Here is a 22,606-nt window from a genome sequence, read left to right on the forward strand (position 1 = left end):
TGTGCTCGTATCTGCTGATACAGTATCCTTTATCAATAGCCCGAAAGAAAGCAAAAATATTTCAGAAAATTATGATTTGCAATGAAATTATAAAAGATTGCTGAAAATAAACAGTAATAATTTATCTTAAATTCTGTATTTGTTTTTGTCCCAATATCACCCAATAATTACACTGCTGTTTAAAATTTAAGGTCGAAAGTAACTTTTGCATGTTGTCTCGCTGCCAAGCAACATGGCTCAATGAAACTTGAACCATATATAGGAAAAACTGCTACCGTATGATATGGTGGGCAACTGAAAGGAACATGCGATGAGACGTACAGAAATTGCACTTTTATACAGAGACAACAAATTATATGTCCCCTAGGCATCAAAAAAGAAGGGACATAGTTCTTAAAAGGTGTGTGATCACCACAGCAGCGATGCAACGTGTTTGCATGCTGGCCACAAAAATGATAAGGAGTTCTTGTGGTAGGGCGTTCCATTCTTCCACGATCGTGGATGAAATCTGCTGGATGGTTGTTGATGCATGTGGAAGTTCTGAAATACGTCTGCCCTACATGTCCGACACTTCTTCGATGGGATTAATGTCGGGGAAACGGGAAATCCAGTCCATTCACCGAATATCCTCTTGTTCCAAGAGTCCTCCACCTACGCTGTTCGATGCGGTCGTCCATTGTCATCCATAAAAATGAAGTCAGGGCCGAATGCAGCCCTGAAAAGACTCAGATGAGGAAGGAGTACACTTGCACAATAACGCTGACCGGTGAGTGTATCCCGTTCAAAGATTTGGAGGTCAGTACGCCCATGCAACATTATGGCTCTCTACATCATAACACTTGGACCACCAAAATGATCATGCTGGAGAAGTTTCCTGGGTGCATTACGTGTTTCCATCTCTCGCCAGATGAGGGTACGTCCAGAATCACTACTCACACTGAATCTGCTCTCATGTGAGAAGAGACCGCGACCCCACTCCTCGTCGGTCCAGACCCCATGCTCTTGGCACCATCGCAGCCGGTGCCGCCGATGTGCGGGTGTCAACGGAACTCAACGTAATGGTCGTCGGGCAAACAGACCACCCACATGCATTCGCCGTGCCGCTGTGGAGCATGAGATTGGGTGCCTTGCAGTCCTGTTAAATGTGGTTGCAATTGCACCCGCTGTTCGACGTGAGTCTCTTCTTGCCTGTTGCACAATGTAGCGGTCATCTGCTGCTGTAGTTAACTGTGGTTGATCTCCTCCTCTCCTTCGCGCAACACTGCCTGTGGTTCGGAATGCTCTCCATGCACGTGAAACAATGCTGTGAGCAATACCAAACTCCTGAGCTACACTCGTCACACTTCATCCTTCTTCCAGTTTACCGATGATTCTTCCCAGTGTGAAGTCATCCATATCTTGTCTCCAGGCCGTGTTATAATGAATAACACCTCCACAGTGCACCGTAACAGCTCGCTGATTGACTCACACTGATTTGTCCCCTTCCTTCAACCGCCTCGTTTTGTGGGGCCACTCCCATTTGGTGGTATAGTCACGCTGACCTCTCGCCAAGTTTCTCTGCACTTGTGGGAGACCTCTGGCAACATTTTACCGCACTTTCATTCATTTCCACAGAGTAGTTGATATGTTATGTTACTTTATCTATCTCGTCCTTAAGTTTTGCACAGTTTATTAAGAAAACGCAGATGAATATAGCATCTTACCCTTAATGATGCATTGATAGAGTACTGCTTCATTGCATACATAAATTGTATGTAGCTCATATTCTTGATTTACAAGTATTAACGATTTATCTCTCTCCTGAAAAATTTAATGCAATGAAGTTGGGTAAAATACGATCGATTTGCTTATATTTGACCAGAAGAAGAGATATAATGATAGGACATGTTTTAAAACAGCCAGGATTTGTTCAGTTGGTTTTTGAGGGAAGTGGGCTGTAAGAACGATAGGGTTAAACGGAGGCATGAATATGATATGCAGATTAGAGCAGATGTAGTTAGATGTTGACAGAGACGAGAAATTATCCAGCACAGACATTTTCAAGGAACTGGCGAACGTCTCAGAAATTCTATATCTTGGTTCAGTAATTATCAGTTCAGGTAACTGAGCTCCTGAGATTATGAGAACAGCTTTGTCCAAAAATGTAATGACCAATTTGTCCCATTTAATGTTATTTGCTTTACGTCCCACTAACTACTTTTTGATGGTTTTTGGAGACGCCGAGGTGCCGGAATTTAGTCCCGCAGGAATTCTTTTACGTGCCAGTAAATCTACCAACACGTGGCTGACGTATTTGAGCATCTTCAAATACCACCGGACTGAGCCAGGATCGAACCTGCCAAGTTGTGGTCAGAAGGCCAGCGCTTCAAACGTCTGAGCTACTCAGCCCGGAAATTTGTACCATTTATGGTAGGATCACATTATCTCGTTACCAGTGAAGATGAGAGTAGTATCCAGTCGGGTATTTTCAATTCGTGCTACAGACCTGAAGAAAATCTATTCTTTTGAAATGTGGTGTTGGCGAAAAATGTTACGCATAATTTGGACAGCATTTCGCATCAATGATTCCATTATAATGCAGCTCAGTCTCAGAATCACATTATCATACATATGTAAACAAAGAGTTTTCAAAGTCCAGATGAACATTACCTCACTGGCGGCAGACTTCTTTGAAGAGGGTGTCGGAAAGCTGGTGTCACGATATGACAAATGCCTAAATCTTTTGGCGATTATGTGGAAAAATAAGTATGAAACCACAAAACTCTTGGTGATAAAATAAGTTTGTTGTATCAATGTGTTTTGTTTTTATAGCCCACCCGGAGGTTGAAACAAAACAGTCCTCGCATTATCTGGACCTTTATATTTTGTTCATATTGATCTGACTGCTTTTTCTACCTGTGAAGGGCGTACGAACATGAAACAGAATTTATCTCTGTTATTTGGAGTGATAAATCTATAATATTTGTCAGTCTCTGATACTTTCGGAGAGTTAGAGTTAGAGACTGATGTTATATAATAAGGGAGAGAGAGAGAATGCAGTGATTACGTAGAAAGGGAAAAGTTAGTACAGGATAGGATGGCATGCAAAGTTGCACCAAACACGTCTATGGAATGGTGACCCAAACAACTTCATCTTGTGAGGTCGGTTCTGCAATATCCTAATAGAGTTCTCTAACATTTCCAATTGCAGAAATGAGACAAGCTGATATTTGCAGCGATCGTCCATCAAGCCATTAGAAACGGCGCGAGGCTGCAGATTCTTTTCTTCTCCTGTTTTATGCCTTAATAAAACACAGAGAGATGAAAGCGGTGAAGCAGTGCGGTTATCCCTTTAATGATGTGGTTCTCGCTGTAATGTGAAGTGTAACGCCAGGCTAGACCAGAACTAACGGGCCCCTTTTTAAAATACACAGGAGAAGACATCATTAAGATCATAATTGTAATTGAAGGCAGTGGAGCAACACAAAAGAGTCAAACCATACACTACCTTCTGTTTTAAATCGGAGCATATTTTTAACTTCCTAAAATTATGAAAATATGACGCAATGCACGTCTCCTTGTTATCATGATGATGGGTGTTGATGGAGTTTCCGAGTAGTATCACTAAGTATTTAACTTTGAGAGAGAGGCATTTAGTATTGCTGTTTGAAAGAGTCTAGCTTGTCGCAGGAGAGAAATAAACTGTTTTAACTCACAAAATAAGAGAGCAATTTAAGATGACATCAGTCATCAAAGATCTGCAATTTGGGCAGTCACCCAGGTAGCAGATTTTCTATCAATTGTTTACTCAGTATTTTATTAAAATATTTCAAAGAATTCGGGCATCTACATAAATATAATCGTAACGACCGAATGTCTGTACATTGCCAATTTTGGCGAAATTTCCGTTCAGTTATCTGTTTCAGGTCTAATAATGACCATCTGCATATTTTATAGCATTGGTGTCTGTTTGTTTGTCTCTTTGTTTGTCTGAGTTCTTATGACTTGAAAACTACTGGATATATTTCTACCAAACTTGATATTTAGAAACTACCGGTCATTGGGTAGGTTTTAGGGCCAATATTATATCTGAATATCTAAATTTACTAGGGGTTAATCCGAAACTGAAACCATGATTTTGTACTCCCATAAAATATGCACATCCAGAATTAATGGAAATCCATTTCTAAAACTTTTTTCTCGTGTGCATCATTTCTATAGAGGGACTAATAAAGGAGATATCATTAACGGACGGTTTCTCAGCACAAGACCCAAAGGACTTAACTCTATAGCAGATGCGTGTAAAGCGTATTTTTATAGCTTGAAGGCTACTAAAGATATTTCATCCAAACTTCATATTTAGCATCCACTTGTCCAAATGTAGTATTTAAGGGCCATACTGTTTCAAATTCTCGGAATGGACTGGGATTTTATAGGGAACCGAAACAGTGATTTTCTCTCCCACGTATATACAAGACCAACCTGACTGGAAATCGACCAACCTGGATGGAACCCATTTCTAAAACTTTTTCCACATGTGTATTTTTTCGACAGGAGAATTAATAAGGGAGATATCATGAACGGTCGGTTTTTCAGGATACTTCCAGCAGATATAGCTCAAAATCAGCAGGTTCCTTATATATCTATATAAATAAAATCTTAACCCTCATGTGTCTGTACATTGACTACTTTTGCGAAATTTTCGTTCACCTCTCCGTTTGAGGGGTAATAATTACCATCTGCATATTTGATAGCTATACTTTCCTGTAAGTCCTAATTTTTAACCCTCTCCCCCAAAATCAAGATTGCGACACAATCTGCCAGACGAGCTGGAAAATTGAAATTTGAAGAAAATAAACGTTTTGGCATGTAACCGACGGAAAGCTTCCAAGATCTTTAAATTGTTTACTTTTTATCAGGCAATTTTAATGACAGTGCAGACCTTCGTTCGAGGTATTTTGTGACTAAAGGTAAGTCCTATCACAAAAAGGATGGCGCAATCTCCGTTTAATTTGGAGTGATCTACAACTTTGATCCTATGATTTTTTGTCGTATCTATATCCCTTATACGTTAGATTTGTCTCTGTTTCTCGATTTTAGGTAAGTTTTGCAAATTTTATACACATAATTCATATTTTGAATCACATATAGGAAAGACAGAATCAAGAAATTCTACACAGATATTGGCCCACCCAGAAGCCATAGGAGCCAAATGCTATGTTTGTAGTTGTCACATAATTATCCGAAAAATAATGCACTGTGAGACAATCTTACACGAATTTCACCCTATTAAACGTTCCTAACTCAATATCACCCATGAATATATGAGGTTCAAGAAAATATCAAAGGACCAGCCATCTAGACCGCTAAATACGGCGTCTTATGGTACAATCCGTTTGTCGATATGATGCACCGTTTAGCAACAGTTAATCTGTAACTGAAAGTCTGCAATATTGTAAACATGAATATACTTTATTATGTCGATCTATATGTCGTCGTTGCCGGGACAAAACCTCCTATGTGATAATATTCTTGGAAACATACTGACCCGCAGCACGTACATTATGAAGAGCGAGAGAATGGCTTGAAAATATTCACACAATATTGCACCTTAGATGACAGAACCTTCCCGGCCAAAGTTCTAAGCTAAAACATTTCACATAGGAGGTTTCGTCCCGGCAGCGACGATGTATTCATGGATGTCGATTTGTAGCGATCGAGAAAGGATGTGTCTGCTATTGTAATCAGTACTCCCCAACGACGTTAAGTGTCAGTTGGAATGGGGTCGTTCTCCAACTCCTGTGTAAGTGGCATTAGTAAGGAGGGCCTACCACTGTAACGAATAATTCCCTTCTCGATTCGACTTGCAGGTGGCAAAGGACCATTCATTTTTTCAAAACACCCCTACCTGATTGTGTTTGACTGTAGGCGAGGGTGCCCGCCATTATAAACAAATGTACCCGTCTAGAATGTGACTGGCATTAGGCATAGTGGCCTGCTGTTTTCATGGAAACTCACTAACTCGGCGTGACTGGCAATAAGCTGGCTGGAAGTAGGAAAATGGGCCTGTCATTATGATAACAGCACAACTCAATTTTGACTGGCAGTAGGGAAGTTACCTGTCATGATAATAAAAGCTCCTCGACTGTAATCTGTCTGGATGTAGGAAAGAGGGCCCGCAATTGTAACGAAAACTCCCCAAATTGATTGTGACCGTGCAGTAGGCAACGGGGCCTGCCAGTATAATGTAAGCTTCCCAACTCGATTGTGAATGGCAGTAGGAAAGTGAGCCTGCCGTTATCATCACAACTTCGCAACTCACACTTATATTGGAAACAACGTATGGTGACCTCCCCATGCCGTTTATCGCATAACACTAAGAGACATGCAATTTAAAAAGAAATCGTATTCACTGCATGTACCGTACTTTACTTCGATATCCGTAAACAATGTAGGATACCGTAGCGAAGCACGGGTACATTTGCTAGTTTATTGAATATTACCGTTGGTAAATTATTTCAATCTATACCTCTCCTTCCTATAAGCGAATATTTGCCCCAATTTCTCCTGTTTATCTTCATACTAGGTTGTGTACTTGTGCTTCGCTACGGAATTCTACATTGTATACAGAATTCTAGATGGAGTCATACAGATATAGGTTGTGAATAATAATTTATTAAATTACGTAATAACATAGGTATTTATAAATTAAAATTTAGTTTCTACCTCTAAACTGCCATTTTATCGAGCGTGAGTAAAGTTGTCCGCCTCTATGGTGTAGTGGTTAGTGCAATTAGCTGCCACCCCCGGAGGCCTGGGTTCGATTGCCGGCTCTGCCACGAAATTTGAAAAGTGGTACGAGGGCTGGAACGGGGTCCACTCAGCCCCGGGAGGTCAACTGAGTAGAGGTGGGTTCGATTCCCACCTCAGCCATCCTGTAAGTTATTTTCCGTGGTTTCCCCACTTCTCCTCCAGGCAAATGCTGGGTTGGTACCTAACTTAAGGCCACAGCCACTTCCTTCCCTCTTCCTTGTCTATTCCTTCCACTCTGCCCATCCCCCGCAAGACCCATGTTCGGCATATCAGGTGAGGCGAGGTACTGGTCATCCTCCCCAGTTGTATACCTTGACCAAGAGTCTGAAGCTCCAGGACGGTAGAGGTGGGATCCTTCGCTGAGTCCCAGGGAAAAACCGACCCTGGAGGGTAAGCAGATAAAGAAAAAGAAGAAGAAGAAGAAAATGTTAGGCTTTCCATTAACTACCATTTCACTCAGCGCGAATAAATGTATAGTCTAGATTATAGTGCCTCATTCCTCGAATTTAGATAGGCCTACTGATTTTCATTCGATTTCTTCAGCCATTTTCTCGTGATGCGCGTACGTACAGACAGACAGACAGACAGACAGACAGACAGACAGACAGACAGACAGACAGACAGACAGACAGACAGACAGACAGACAGACAGACAGACAGACAGACAGACAGACAGACAGACAGACAGACAGACAGACAGACAGAAAATTAAAATCTGCATTTCCTTGTTACTGAGGACATGACCGATACAGAAATACAATGAAATTGAAAAACTGCAACTTGTTTTCCAATCAGAGACCGGGTCAGGGATGGAATGAATGAAGCCTCATCTTGAGGCGAGGATAGGAATTGTGCCGGCTGCCGAAGCCTGTCGCACTCCTCTGGGGCAATGATTAATGAATGACAGATGATATGAAATGATACTGGAGAGTGTCGCTGGAATAAAAGATGACAGGGAAAACCGGAGTACCCGGAGAAAAACCTGTCCCGCTTCCGCTTTGTCCAGCACAAATCTCACATGGAGTGACAAGGATTTGAACCATGGAACCCAGTGGTGAGAGGCCGACGCACAGCCGCCTGAGCCACGGGTGCTTATAAAGAAATACAATTTTTTTTAAATTCTGAGCAATATACAGACAAAACTCTTATTATATGTAGATTGTTATCCTTCCTAATTTTAAAAACGCCACTCAAATTTATTCGTCTACTAACGCCATTCCACGCCACCTCTCCCCTTCGGAACATACCGCTTAGCCTAGCAGCTCGTCTCCTTTCTCGCAAGTCTTCCCGAAGACGTTGTCCTAAAGCTACTCATTTCTCGGAAATCTCCACGTACAAATCGACATGATTTTCTTTGGATTATTTCCATTTCTCGAATCAAGACCCGTATGCTGGAAAATGTACTCAAATTGTAGTCTTACCAGAGATTTATACGCCCTCACGTTTACATCCTTACTGCAACCACAGTGTGAAGAGATCTATAACCTTTATTTACAATCAATACCATTTATGTGATTCCCTAATGAAAATATATATATATATATTTTATCCTTATAGTAACACCTAAGTACCTGCAGTGGAGCCAACGACCGTAGCCGTGTTGAAATACCGGATTCCGTGAGATCTCCGAAGTTAAGCAACGTTAGGCGTGGTCAAGATTGGGATGGGTTGCCACGCGCTGTTGGTGGGGGGTAAGGGAATGGAGGTGCGGAAAGGAACTGGCCATCCTACCGCACGTAAACTTCGGCCGAGGCACTCTTCTGCGGAGGTTCGGACCTGCCTTCGGGGAGAATAAACCCTTACCTTACCTTACCTTACCTACAGTGATCCTCATCAAAGCAGTAATTAAAACTGAGAGGACTTCTCCCATTCTTGAAACTCACACCCTGGCTTTTCACACCGTTTATCATCATACCATTGCCTGCTGTCCATCTGACAACATTATCGATGTCTTTTTGCAGTCGCTTACAATATTGGAACTTTGCTCTACACAGTATAACAAAGCAAAGTCACCTCCGTACAGGCCATGAAGGTCCTTGGAGGAGTGGAAGGTAAAAGCTCCATCATTGTTGACCTCGGCACGTGATGGGGTAGAGTGGTTAGCTGTACGCCCGACCGCCTTTGCCCCCAGTTATTAACCTGGTACTCATTTTTGGTGTAGGCTGAGTCAACCTCAGGGCCATATGCACCTCCGCAAGTAGAAATATCGTTTCTTAAATTTTACGACTTCCTGGCGAGGATTCGAACCCACGTCCTTCCGGGCGAACCGAGCACGCCTTTACCGCGTCGGCCATCATCTGCAAAAAGCCTTATCTCTGATTCCAGTTGTATACTCATATCATTTATGGAAGGATGTGATTCCAAAACCCACTTAGTCAATATTTGTTGATTTTACGGAAACGTAATAAACGATTCTGATATTTCTAATATTTAAGTACAAGATGTCCGCCTCTGTGGTGTAGTGGTTAGCGTGATTAGCTGCTATCCCCGGAGGTCCGGGTTCGATTCCCTGCTCTGCCACGAAATTTGAAAAGTGGTACGAGGGTTGGAACTGGGTCCACTCAGCCTCGGGAGGTCAACTGAGTAGAGGAGGGTTCGATTCCCACCTCAGCCATCCTGGAAGTGGTTTTCCGTGGTTTCCCACTTCTCCTCCAGGCAAATGCCGGGATGGTACCTAACTTAAGACCACGGCCGCTTCCTTCCCTCTTCCTTGCCTGCCCCATCCAATCTTCCCATCCTCTCACAAGGCCCTTGTTCGGCATAGCAGGTGAGGCCGCCTGGGCGAGTTACTGGTCATTCTCCCCATTTGTATCCCCCGACACAAAGTCTGCAACTCCAGGACACTACCCTTGAGGTGGTAGAGGTCGGATCCCTCGCTGAGTCCGAGGGAAAAACCGACCCTGGAGGGTAAACGGATTAAGAATGAAAGAAATAATAATAATAATAATAATAATAATAATAATAATAATAATAATAATAATAATAATAATAATAATAATAATAATAATAATGTCCGCCTCTTTGGTGTAGTGGTTAGCGTGATTAGCTGCCACCCCCGAAGGTCCGGGTTCGATTCCCTGCTCTGCCACGAAATTTGAAAAGTGGTACGAGGGTTGGAACTGGGTCCACTCAGCCTCGGGAGGTCAACTGAGTAGAGGAGGGTTCGATTCCCACCTCAGCCATCCTGGAAGTGGTTTTCCGTGGTTTCCCACTTCTCCTCCAGGCAAATGCCGGGATGGTACCTAACTTAAGGCCACGGCCGCTTCCTTCCCTCTTCCTTGCTTGCCCCATCCAATCTTCCCATCCTCTCACAAGGCCCTTGTTCAGCATAGCAGGTGAGGCTGCCTGGGCGAGTTACTGGTCATTCTCCCAATTTGTATCCCCCGACACAAAGTCTGCAACTCCAGGACACTACCCTTGAGGTGGTAGAGGTCGGATCCCTCGCTGAGTCCGAGGGAAAAACCGACCCTGAAGGGTAAACGGATTAAGAAGGAAAGAAATAATAATAATAATAATAATAATAATAATAATAATAATAATAATAATAATAATAATAATAATAATGTCCGCCTCTGTGGTGTAGTGGTTAGCGTGATTAGCTGCCACCCCCGGAGGTCCGGGTTGGATTCCCGGCTCTGCCACGAAAATTTGAAAAGTGGTACGAGGGCTGGAACGGGGTCCACTCAGCTTCGGGAGGTCAACTGAGTAGAGGTGGGTTCGATTCCCACCTCAGCCATCCTCGAAGTGGTTTCCCACTTCTCCTCCAGGCGAATGCCGGGATGGTACCTAACTTAAGGCCACGGCCGCTTTCTTCCCTCTTCCTTGCCTGTCCCATCCAATCTTCCCATCCCCCCACAAGGCCCTTGTTCAGCATAGCAGGTGAGGCCGCCTGGGCGAGTTACTGGTCATTCTCCCCAGTTGTATCCCCCGACCAAGAGTCTGAAGCTCCAGGACACTGCCCCTGAGGCGGTAGAGGTGGGATCCCTCGCTGAGTCCGAGGGAAAAGCCGAACCTGGAGGGTAAACAGATGATGATGATGATGATGATGATAATAATAATAATAATAATAATAATAATAATAATAAGTGTACAGAGAGTTTATTGGTCTTTGTAAACGTGTTACGTATGATAGGGCGTTGAGTTGGTTCACTCTGGAAGTCGCAGCCTGAGCTCGTCTTATCACCACGAAGGTAGCCGGCACGAATCGTGCTCAACGTGAGGCCTTGCTTCTTCTGTATCGTCCGCTCATCTCTTGAACAGAGCAACAACAAGAAGTCGACTCTCGGCATTCATTAGAGTTGTCCGTCCTCGAAAAACATTTCCCTGCTTTAATGAATATCACCTAATGTGAGGATGAACAGAAAACCGTTAGTAGAGTACATTAACCTTTCAAGATTGGTAACACTGCCACGTATTACGAGTTAAACCTTGACCCTAAATGGGTACTCGCTAGCCTCAAGAGGAAGTCCCTGAAATCGCCTGGGAAAATCTCCAAACTCTTGCAAAAGATTAGTATCTTCCCAGAACCATTTGTAGGATTCGTAGCCAGCAAATATATTTTAGAATGAACCACCTTATATGTTTCAAATTGCTAAATCAGAGCCAATTCCATATTTGTGATAGCTCCTTTAAGGTGGTCAGACACACCGTTCTCTGGGTTAATTATAGTGAAATCCTTTTTAATAGCTCTTCAATTAATAGGTCTAGAAAGCCAAGAATAACGGCCGAGAAGATTTGTCGTGCTGATCACACGACACCTCGTAATCTGCAGGCCTTCGGGCTGAGCAGCGGTCGCTTGGTAGGCCAAGGCCCTTTAAGGGCCATAGTGCCATGGGGTTTAGATTTGGTTTCTTCAATTAATAATGGTACTTCATATTCTTTTGAATTCTTTAAACATCGTAGCCGTTTTTCATTACAATACATGGCCGACTCGTTGGCTGAACGGTCAGCGTACTGGCCTTCGGTTCAGAGGGTCCCGGGTTCGATTCCCGGCTGGGTCGGGGATTTTAACCTTAATTGGTTAATTCCAATGGCACGGGGGCCGGGTGTATATGTTGTCTTCATCATCATTTCATCCTCATCACGACGCGCAGGTCGCCTACGGCTGTCAAATATAAAGACCTGCACCTGGCGAGCCGAACCCGTCCTGGGATATCCCGGCACTAAAAGCCATACGACATTTCAATTTTATTACAATTCAGCAAGTGACATTCAGGTTCATTGAAGTTCAAAGTAGTTGGCCGCTGTGTTAGGGAGATGGTGGCTCCAATCCCACCTTCTGATGCATGTAGAGCTTCCGGTAGAATAACTGTTTTGTAATGTTCCAATTTACCATTATATTACTATTATTATTATTATTATTATTATTATTATTATTATTATTATTATTATTATTATTATTATTATTATTATTATTATTATTTGTATTATCATTATTTTTTTATCACACTTACTAATTGTTCACTCTATTACGAGTTAAAGGCAATCTGCAGAATGCATATATTTAGGCTACTATTTTCGGTAAATATATTTTCCTTCAATTTTCTCACTCAAGTATTTTGGGGGGATTTTTAGGTCACCAAAATTCGGGCCCTGATAATCACCACTACCACCACCACCACATTTATTTCAGCGGCGTATAACATTATCTTCTGCCGTGATTATCTGGTCATCGGCAAAATGCAGAATCACTCTGAATGTGATGAACTTGAAAGTCACATGGCTACATTTGCGAGTAGAGACTGTACTTTGTTATGTGTACTGTGCATGTGTGGTTTGTCCAGGGCTGACCACCTTACAGGGAGACCGGAACACTTCATCATGGCCACAGGAGTGACCGCAATGAAGTCTGCCTTCATCTTACACCACTGCTTTCACCCTCACAACTTACAAAGCCATAATCTCCAGACCGTGTCACTGGTCACGAAGCCAGCTGGGCAACTCAGAAAACACAAACACACATCTACCTGAACACCCTCACTGGGTCTGATATGTGTAATTAGGAAAGAAACATTCTCTGGAAGCCGCGGCTGTACTGAAAACATTACAGGAACTATTGGCGCGCAAGTCTTGTTACCATGGAAACCGTAACCTCGTTGTTTGTACGTGTGTGAGTTCAATGGACCACATGGTATTGATGATACGTCGCTTGTCTGGTAGCCTTCAATCTACCCTCTACTACAACAAATTTAGGATGCAAAATTTCCTTTACCGGACGAGTTGGCCATGCGGTTTGGAGCGCGCAGCTATGAGCTCGTATCCGGGAGATAGTGGGTTCGAATCCCACTGTCGTGCAGCCCTGAAGATGGTTTTCCGTGGTTTCCCATTTTCACACCAGGCAAATGCTGGGGTTGTACCTTAATTAAGGCCACGGCCGCTACCTTCCCATTCCGAGGCCATTCCCGTCCCATCATCGCCATAAGACCTGCTTGTGTCGGTGCGACGTAAAGGAAAATAGCAAAAAAAAAAATTCCTTTACCGGGCGAGTTGGCCGTGCGGTTAGGGGCGCACGGCTGTGAGTTTGCATCCGGGAGTCCGGGAGATAGTGGGTTCAAATCCCACTGTCGGCAGCCCTGAAGATGGTTTTCCGTGGTTTCCCATTTTCACACTCAATGATTCTTTTTAAAAAATCTCCTTATCATTGTTGTATCTACAGGCCCCAGTGGAATAAGTCAATTATCTGAAGTGTTAATATTTTTTATCGAGCTATTTTTAAGCATAAACATTTTGTTCAAATTTCCACAAAATGTATTCTTTTAAAATTGAACATTGAAAGACATAACTTCGGTTTTGCTATGGGTTGTCCTTCTCTACATACTGCACAAGAGTAGATCTACAACATTTTAACGAGTATCTTGAAACCTCCGGGAGTTATCAGGGAAACAGATTTGAAAAACAAGCTTGTAGAGAAAACGAGTGAGAAACTCACTCACGTGTTGGAAAGCTTCTAGAATTTAAAAGGCTAACGTGAGTGACGGTCCTGCACTCTTGAGGTCATAACTTGGAAGGTATTAGAGATATAGACGAAATTCCAAAACTGATTCAGAAAGGATATTTGATAATACATGAAAAAATTCGCAGTTCTAGCCCTTCGGGCAAGCAGTTCAGTGTTGAAACATCCTAGGGATATGAGCTACGAATTTTAGGTAAATAAAATATAATAAAATATTAGTATGTGTTCTTTATGTATTCCTAAAAATTGCATTCTTTTATTAAGCATGCTTATCCGGTAGATTAGATTGGCAGTTTACCTCCTTTTACCACTACGAGCGCTAATGTGAGTCAATGCATTATTTTCCTTAAGCACCACTACGAGCGCTAATGTGAGTCAATGCATTATTTTCCTTAAGCACCACTACGAGCGTTAATGTGAGTCAATGCATTATTTTCCTTAAGCACCACTACGAGCGCTAATGTGAGTCAATGCACAGTTTCACTTAAGCCCTTATAACTACATTCGGTGTGGACATATTTCAAAAGTTGAAAAAAAAGTCTGAGGGTACTGAACCAAGGAACACATTACAGAAGGAATTATGTAATAAAGGTTAATTTGGTTAGGATTTGAATTAAGAGGAAAATGAGTAAAGAAATAAGCGATTTTAGGCTGTTTGTCCGGAACTGCATTTAGACCGGAAGTAAATTTTCGAAATTTGTTGTTTAGTTCGATAGAGCTAACCAAGACTCACAATTTGAAACCTATCAGGGCCCTTTAACATTTATCCTTTTTTTTTGCTAAGACATTTTTTCAACATTAAAATATTTTTTCTGGTAGTTTTCATTCCACTTGCTTGAGGTGTATTGAAAAGGAAGTCGATCAATTAAAAAGAACTTAGGTGAAATCTATCCTGTTCTGTAAGAGATCTTAGTTTTTGTTCCATATTTTGAGTGTGACAGTTATTAAGTAAGACGCTTAGGCAAGCACTGGGTCACGCGTGGGTCCCGTCACCTGCCCCTTGGTGTTGTGTTGGCACGTGAAAGGGCTCAATAGAACAGATGTATGTAAAGTGTTGGGGCGGGCATATAGTGTGTGTGTGAGTGAGTTAAAGCTCGCCGGATAATAAGACTCCAAGATGTGGTGGGGACAGCGATTAATGGAAGAAGGAAAACCGTAAAAAACCCTTCCCACTCACCTGCCAGAGGATCAGAACCAAATTCATTCGAATGATATGAAGACATAAAACAACCAAAGAACCAAAAAAGTTCAGTAATTTTTATGTTGTAAACATTCCTTAGCATACAAAGTAGGGCTCCACATACTAAGAAAAACATAAAAATTAGCAATTTCCTCAATTGTGCCGAAAGTTGAAGGGCTAAAGTGCCAGGAAAGGATTCAAATTTTGAGTCTTGAATAGCTGTATCAAACTAAAAACAATTTTGAAAATCACTTCCGGCCTAAGTGCAGTTCCGAAAAAACGACATAAAATCGCTTATTTCTTTACTTAAAGACTTTTTATCCATATCCTAGCCAAATTAACTTAGTTACATAATTCTTTCTCCAATATGTTTCTTGAGTCAATACCCTTAGGCGTTTTTTTAATTTTTTTAAAAAATATCCACACAGAATGTAGTTATAAGGGCTTAAGTGAAAGTCTGCATTGACTCACATTAGCGCTCGTAGTGGTGTTTAAGTGAAACAATGCAACGACTCACATTAGCGCTCGTAGTGGTGCTTAAGTGAAAAAATGCCATTTTTTTTTTGTTATTTGCTTTACGTCGCACCGACACAGATATGTCTTATGGCGACGATGGGATAGGAAAGGCATAGGAAGTGGAAGGAAGCGGCCGTGGCCTTAATTAAGGTACAGCTCCGGCATTTGCCTGGTGTGAAAATGGGAAACCACGGAAAACCATCTTCAGGGCTGCCGACAGTGGGGCTCGAACCCACTATCTCCCGATTACTGGATACTGGCCTCACTTAAGCGATTGCAGCTATCGAGCTCGGTAAACAATGCACTGACTCACATTAAAGTTCGTAATGGTGCTTAAGTGAAACAATGCACTGACTCACATTAAAGTTCGCAATGGTGCTTAAGTGAAACAATGCACTGACTCACATTAAAGTTCGCAATGGTGCTTAAGTGAAACAATGCACTGACTCACATTAAAGTTCGCAATGGTGCTTAAGTGAAACAATGCACTGACTCACATGAAAGTTCGTGGTGGTGCTTAAGTGAAACAATGCACTGACTCACATTAAAGTTCGCAATGGTGCTTAAGTGAAACAATGCACTGACTCACATTAAAGTTCGCAATGGTGCTTAAGTGAAACAATGCACTGACTCACATTAAAGTTCGCAATGGTGCTTAAGTGAAACAATGCACTGACTCACATTAAAGTTCGCAATGGTGCTTAAGTGAAACAATGCACTGACTCACATTAAAGTTCGCAATGGTGCTTAAGTGAAACAATGCACTGACTCACATTAAAGTTCGCAATGGTGCTTAAGTGAAACAATGCACTGACTCACATTAAAGTTCGCAATGGTGCTTAAGTGAAACAATGCATTGACTCACATTAAAGTTCGTGGTGGTGCTTAAGTGAAACAATGCATTGATCACATCAGCGAATGTAGTGATAGAAGAAGACAATCGAGTTGGAAATGGAGATAGAAAATAATGAAAGAAAGAGGGCAGAATTTCAGGTCATTTTCAATTTACGTTGTAAGAAATAAGCTGTTTATGTTCATTGTAGTTTTTGTATCTTGACCGTATACAATAAAGAGTTGGGTCTACATCCTAAAATATTTTTGTATTGTTCGTAATGAATAATATATTTCATATATTATATTTTAAGACGTGCTTTAGAAATATTTCTAATATAACACAGAGTTAAGGTGCGTAAGCTGTGGCTTATGGATGCTTTGGTTTAAATTATCTGATAAACTCACAAACAATCCAATCATGCTTTCCGGGAATAACATCAGTGAGGTTATTTATTTGAATGCATTTGGTAGATCCACTTATATTGTCGTTGTACTTTAATCTTTATGTCCTCGCTCGTAATGAGTGGTTTTCCGTGGTTTGCCACTTCTCCTCCAGGGAAATGCCAGGATAGTACCTAACGTAAGGCCACGGCCGCTTCCTTCCCTCTTCCTTGTCTATCCTTCCAGTCTTCGCATCCCCCACAAGGCCCCTGTTCAACACAGCATGTGAGGCTGCCTGGGAGAGGTAGTGGTCTTCCTCTTCAGTTGTATCCCTGACCCAAAGTCTCACGCTCCAGAACACTGCCTTTGAAGCGGTAGAGGTGGGATCCCTCGCTGAGTCAGAAGGTAAAACTATCCCTGGACGGAAAATGGATTAAGAAAGAAAGAAAGTAATTCGAACGACATTGAAATGGTACTATTTTTATCGTACAGCGCGCTCACCATCTTGTATATAGTCTTTTCCGGGTTGAAAGATAACGCATTGCATTGTGTAACAGACGAGTCTATTTTTAATATCTGACCTCGTTTGGTACTTCGGTCTGCCATTTGCTACGTACCTTGTCGGTCAGACCGTCGTGGTAGTGAAGTGCAACAGAGAGATATGATAAGGCACTATGAGAGGAAGGCTTTGTCTAGGTATCAGTGGGCTTTGCGCAGCCACAAGGCGTGCGTCAGCAAACAGACCAACACCTTTATGGATACTTAGTGTGTGGAGAGGTCTGCTGGTATTACATAACCAACACGGCGTGTCCGTCCACTTCACTACGCTTACAAGTCACTATAAAAATAATAGTGATTTCATATTCTAACTAATAACAATATTGAAATCGAGTTGTCCTCTTCTGTGGCGTAGTCGTTAGTGTAATTAGCTGCCATTCCAAGAGACACGGGTTCGATTCCCGGCTCTGCCACGAAATTTGAAAAGTGGTACAAGGACTGGGACCGGGTCCACTCAGCCTCTGAAGGTCAAATGAGTAGAGGGGTGTTCGATTCCCACCTCAGCCATCCATCCTCGAAGTCTTTTTCCATGGTTTCTCCACTTCTCCTCCGGGCCGGGATGGTACCTAATTTAAGGCCACGGTCGTTTTCTTCCCTCTTGCCTGCCTATTCCTTCCAATTTTCCCCCTCCCCATTACAAGATTCCTGTTCAGCATAGCAGGAGATGCAGCCTGGATGTGAACGCTGCCCTTGAGGCGGTAGAGATGGGATCCTTCGATGAGCCCGAGGGAAAAACCAACCCTGGAGGCTAAACAGTTTAAGAAAGAAACAAACAAAGAAAGAAAGAAATAAAGAAAGAAAGAGAAATACATTTCTGAAGCATTCGAAATTATAACCGGTGTCCGACAAGTAGATAAATTATCCCCACTACTTTTCTATCTAGTTCTGGAAAAAGTGATTCGTGAATGGAAAAATTAAACTAAAAGGATACACTTGGTCGACTTCTTTAAAAGAAAATTCACCTTTATTATTTAGCTTTTGCAGATGACCTTGCAATTATTTCTATCAACGGACAAGAAGCAATACAGTCCAGAGAAAAACTTCAAGAAATAGCGGCAGAAACGAGACTCCATATGCCATTTGAAAAGACGCTGTATACGGAAGGAGCTTAATCAAGATTCGACTAAAAACCATTAATCCATAAATCTGGAAGGAAAAATCCAAGTAGATAGATTCAAGTATCTAGGCGAAATGATTCAACCTGCAGGGTTAAATCAGAAAAGAATAAATGAAAGAAAGAAATGCATAGTTTAAAATATCTCGTGGAACAGGTACAACAAAAACGGTTTACCAAAAAAGTGAAAAATTAAGGCATTCCAAGGCAATCATCAAACCAGAGGCATTTTTTGGATACGAAACCCTGTTAACCGGTGGCAGATAAAAAAAATTGAAAAACAAGACAGGAAAATTTTCAGAAAAATTCCAGTACCAAAATATGAAAATGGCATTTGGATGCAAAGAAATCCACGGGAGTCCGCCTCAGAGGTGTAGTGGTTTGTGTGATTAGCTGCCAGCTCGGGAGGCCCGGGTTTAACTCCCGGTTCTGCCACGAAATTTGAAAAGTTCTACGAGGGCTGGAACGGGATTCACTCAGCCTTGGAAGGTTAGCTGGGTAGACGAGGGGGGCTCGATTCCCACCTCAGCCATTCTCGAAGTATTTTACCATGGTTTCCCACTTCTTCAGGCAAATGTCGGGATGGTACCTAACTTACGGCCATAGCCGGTTTGGTTCCTTCCGTCTTCCTTGCCTGTCCCTTTCAATCTTCCCACCCCACGCAAGGCCCCTGTTCAGCATAGTAGGTGAGGGCGCCTGGGCAAAGTGCTGGTTCTTTTTCCTAGTTGTTTCCCCGACCCAAAGCCTCACGCTCCAGGACACTGCCCTTGAAGCGGAAGAAGTGGGATCCCTCGCTGAGTCCGAGGAGAAAAACCCTGGACGATAAACGGATTAAGAAGTAAAGAAAGAAAGAAAGAAAGAAAGAAAGAAACCACGGGAAATGTATGTAATCACAGAAAAGATCAAAGATACAATTACGAAAAGACGATTCAAATTCGACGGACAGCTACGTAGAATAGATAACGGCAGAGAGACAAGGAAACTTCTATACCTAGCAATTTTCCCGAAAAACCGCAACAATTGGTTAGTGGAAATAAACGAAGATCTACAAGGGATTTGGAGGCCAGGGTTCGGATTCCCGGTACTGCCAGAGATTTAACAATAGCAGAAGAGCCGGTATGCGGTTACAATGGTATATGCATCACCTCGACTGGGGGTGTGCCTAAAAGGAGCTGCACCACCTCGGGATGAGGACACGAATTTACTTTACAAAAAAACTGGTTATAAATCGTCTAAGTTAGAAAAGAATTCAGAAGCTTAGTAAACAAACATTAATATACAGAGAGACGTAAAAGAAAATATACAGGATGGAGAGAAGAACGGAGAAAGGAGCACAGTGAACGAATATTGGGAGGAGATGAAGAAATAAAGTTCAAACGCGGACACCGAAAAGATGACTCGCTTGAACAAGAAAATCTTCCACATCATCGACGTAACCCGACAATTCAAAATACGCTGGCTGGTGGACACCCAAAGTAACCCAAATAAATCGATATTCACCCATTGGACACTACACGGACTACATAAAGGCAGAAAATCAATACACTACCCAAGAACATGAAAGGAAGGAATTTGAAACTAAAAAACGCATGGACGCAAGAAATGAGACAGGTTCAAAGTGAAAGGAGGAGGAAGTTTTGGGAAGATAAAGATAAGAAGAACAAGAAAACAAGTGCTAAGGAGAGGTTGTACGTTCTCCTTAGAGGGCGAAACGCAATGTATAATAATAATAATAATAATAATAATAATAATAATAATAATAATAATAATAATAATAATAATAATAATAATAATTGTTCCGGGGTATTTGTGGATCACAGATGTGAAAGAAAGTGCCGGGATGAATGGGTCTAACTACTGTACAATGTTAAGAATATAATTTAAAACTTAAAGTGAAGGTTATATTTTCAGACACCAAAATTGACAATTCTTACAAGTAGCAAACGTTAAATAAGATTGGTAAAAAATCCAAGATTCAGAATCTTAACACCTTGGGCTTTAAGCCCCTAGCTTTACATTTCCTGAGTTACACGCTCCAGTTTACAAAAATCACAAAATTACTCAAGGGCAGAAATCCCACTAATGCATGGAGCACTTGCTCCCAAAATTACAACACCTAGCCTTCCAGGGGCACTTTTACAACACTTGAAAAAGAGCTAATATGGTCTCAGTTTTCCAAGCCTACTCAAGGCAACATAACATGAAAATCTAATAATCACTGGCCTAACAAGGCACTATTTACAAATAGATATCTTATTACACAGAGGTATCTAGTACCCAACCTACAGGGCCTTAGTGAAAAGAACATGTTAAATAAACGGCCCTGGTACAATTTGAATTGAGTCGAAGACTGAGCTCCAAAAAAAACATAATTAAGACCTACAGGGCACTTGGCCGACGAAACAGGGGCTATTCCCAAACTACTGAGGTTGCACGCATGGAAATAACTTTAACACATTGCAGAAACAAAAGCGTTGCACCTCAAATCAAGATGAAGGGGAGCTCGAGAGGGTACATCACTCTCTATACCCGATTTACAGTTAAAGACTTTATGAAGTTTTTACATTAGCCGGCAGAAGTTACATTTTCAGAAAGGTAGGATACATGGTTAATGATTCGGACCTTTCCCTCGGGTTAAACTGCGGAGCTAGCAAGAAAGAACGAAAGATGTTATGTGGCTATTACCTGGTAGAAGATCTAGCAGCTGACGAAGAGGCCTCCCGCCTCCTGCTTGTCACACACACTCAATAAGGCGACTATCAATTGGCCAAGAGACGTGAAAATCCGCAGTTTATAAACCCTCGGGGAAAGTTCAGGACCATTCAATGTTAGACTAGCCACACACTCTCTCAATTTATTGGTCGGTTTAAAAGTTACACTCAAAATCGAAGAAGAAGAAGAAGAAGAAGAAGAAGAAGAAGAAGTAGAAGAAGAAGACTGTGATTGGTAGAAAATTAATTACAGAAAGTATTGGTTGGTTGGATTCAAAACTGGCGGAAATAAAATATAAATATTGCCAACCCAAAAATAAACGAACATCAATTAGTAAAAAAAAAACTTATGAATACAAAATTTCTTTGAAATATAAGTTCTTATACCACCCACCTGGATGCATGATCATAGCTTTTTGGTAGTGTCATCCATGAGAGAATGTCCAAACTTCTTGATGAATGGAAAAAAAAAAAACAAGTAGAAATTCACACAGTTCAGGAAACTTCACAATAACAAAATTATATTATATTTTAGTGGTGACATCTTCTGAGTAAATTTATAGGATGGTCTAGTTTCAATTTCACGGTTTCACCAGTAGAGGAGTTCTTTTAGGCGCTAGATTTAAATGCGCGGCGTTGGGGTGTACCTCCCGGTACAATAACAACAACAACAATAATAATAATAATAATAACAATAATAATAATAATAATAATAATAATACGCAATCGTATGACCTCAACTGCCTTGTACGGACATTTCGATACGATGCCATTTAAGCCGCCTGCACGCCAATTTCAAAGTTTTATTATTGTACTTGATTGTAGAGAAGTTTTAAATCTAATCATTCAGTTAACTACTTTTCACGGTTTTCGGAGAAGTCGAAGTGCCAGAATTTAGTTCCGTGCGAGTTCTTTTAGTTCTTTTACGTGCCAGTAAATCTACCGACACGAGGCTGGCGTATTTGAGCACCTTCAAATACCACCGGTCTGAGCCAGAATCGAACCTGCCACGGTAGGGACAGAAGGCCAACGTTTTAACCGTCTGAGCGGACTCAGCCCGAGAAAATGGCTGAGACGTAATTAATTTTGTCGAGTAGACATCGAATGTGTTACCTGAGATTTTTTACATGCTGATATTGTGCGACGTGTAGTGACACCATTCAAAAATTCGACTCCCTTGGCTGGATATGAATCCGTTACTTCAGAAGCTAGAGGATGACACTACCAGTGTGAGCGCAAGTGTGTTAGGAGAGATTCTGATTATCTTGTGTGTTTGCTGTGCATTACATTGTGGCTATTGACATATTTTTCCCTAGTACCACTCATGTAGACCGACGCTATCAGACACAAGAAGAGAAAGAAAAAAAACACGAGGGCAAAACCAACGCGAAAAAATTATCATAGCAGTGTCCCATCAAATCAACAGAAGGTAAAACGCGGGCAGCGAGTGCAATATGGGAAATGCGACATTTAGCCCCGAGCTATCGTATACAGACTGAATGGGTGACAAAAGCCAGCCAGCCAGCGAGAGACCATCACGTAAATGACTTCCCAGTGTGACGTCACCA

Source organism: Anabrus simplex, chromosome 11 (assembly GCF_040414725.1).
Source record: "Anabrus simplex isolate iqAnaSimp1 chromosome 11, ASM4041472v1, whole genome shotgun sequence".
NCBI classification, from domain to species: Eukaryota; Metazoa; Arthropoda; class Insecta; order Orthoptera; family Tettigoniidae; genus Anabrus; species Anabrus simplex.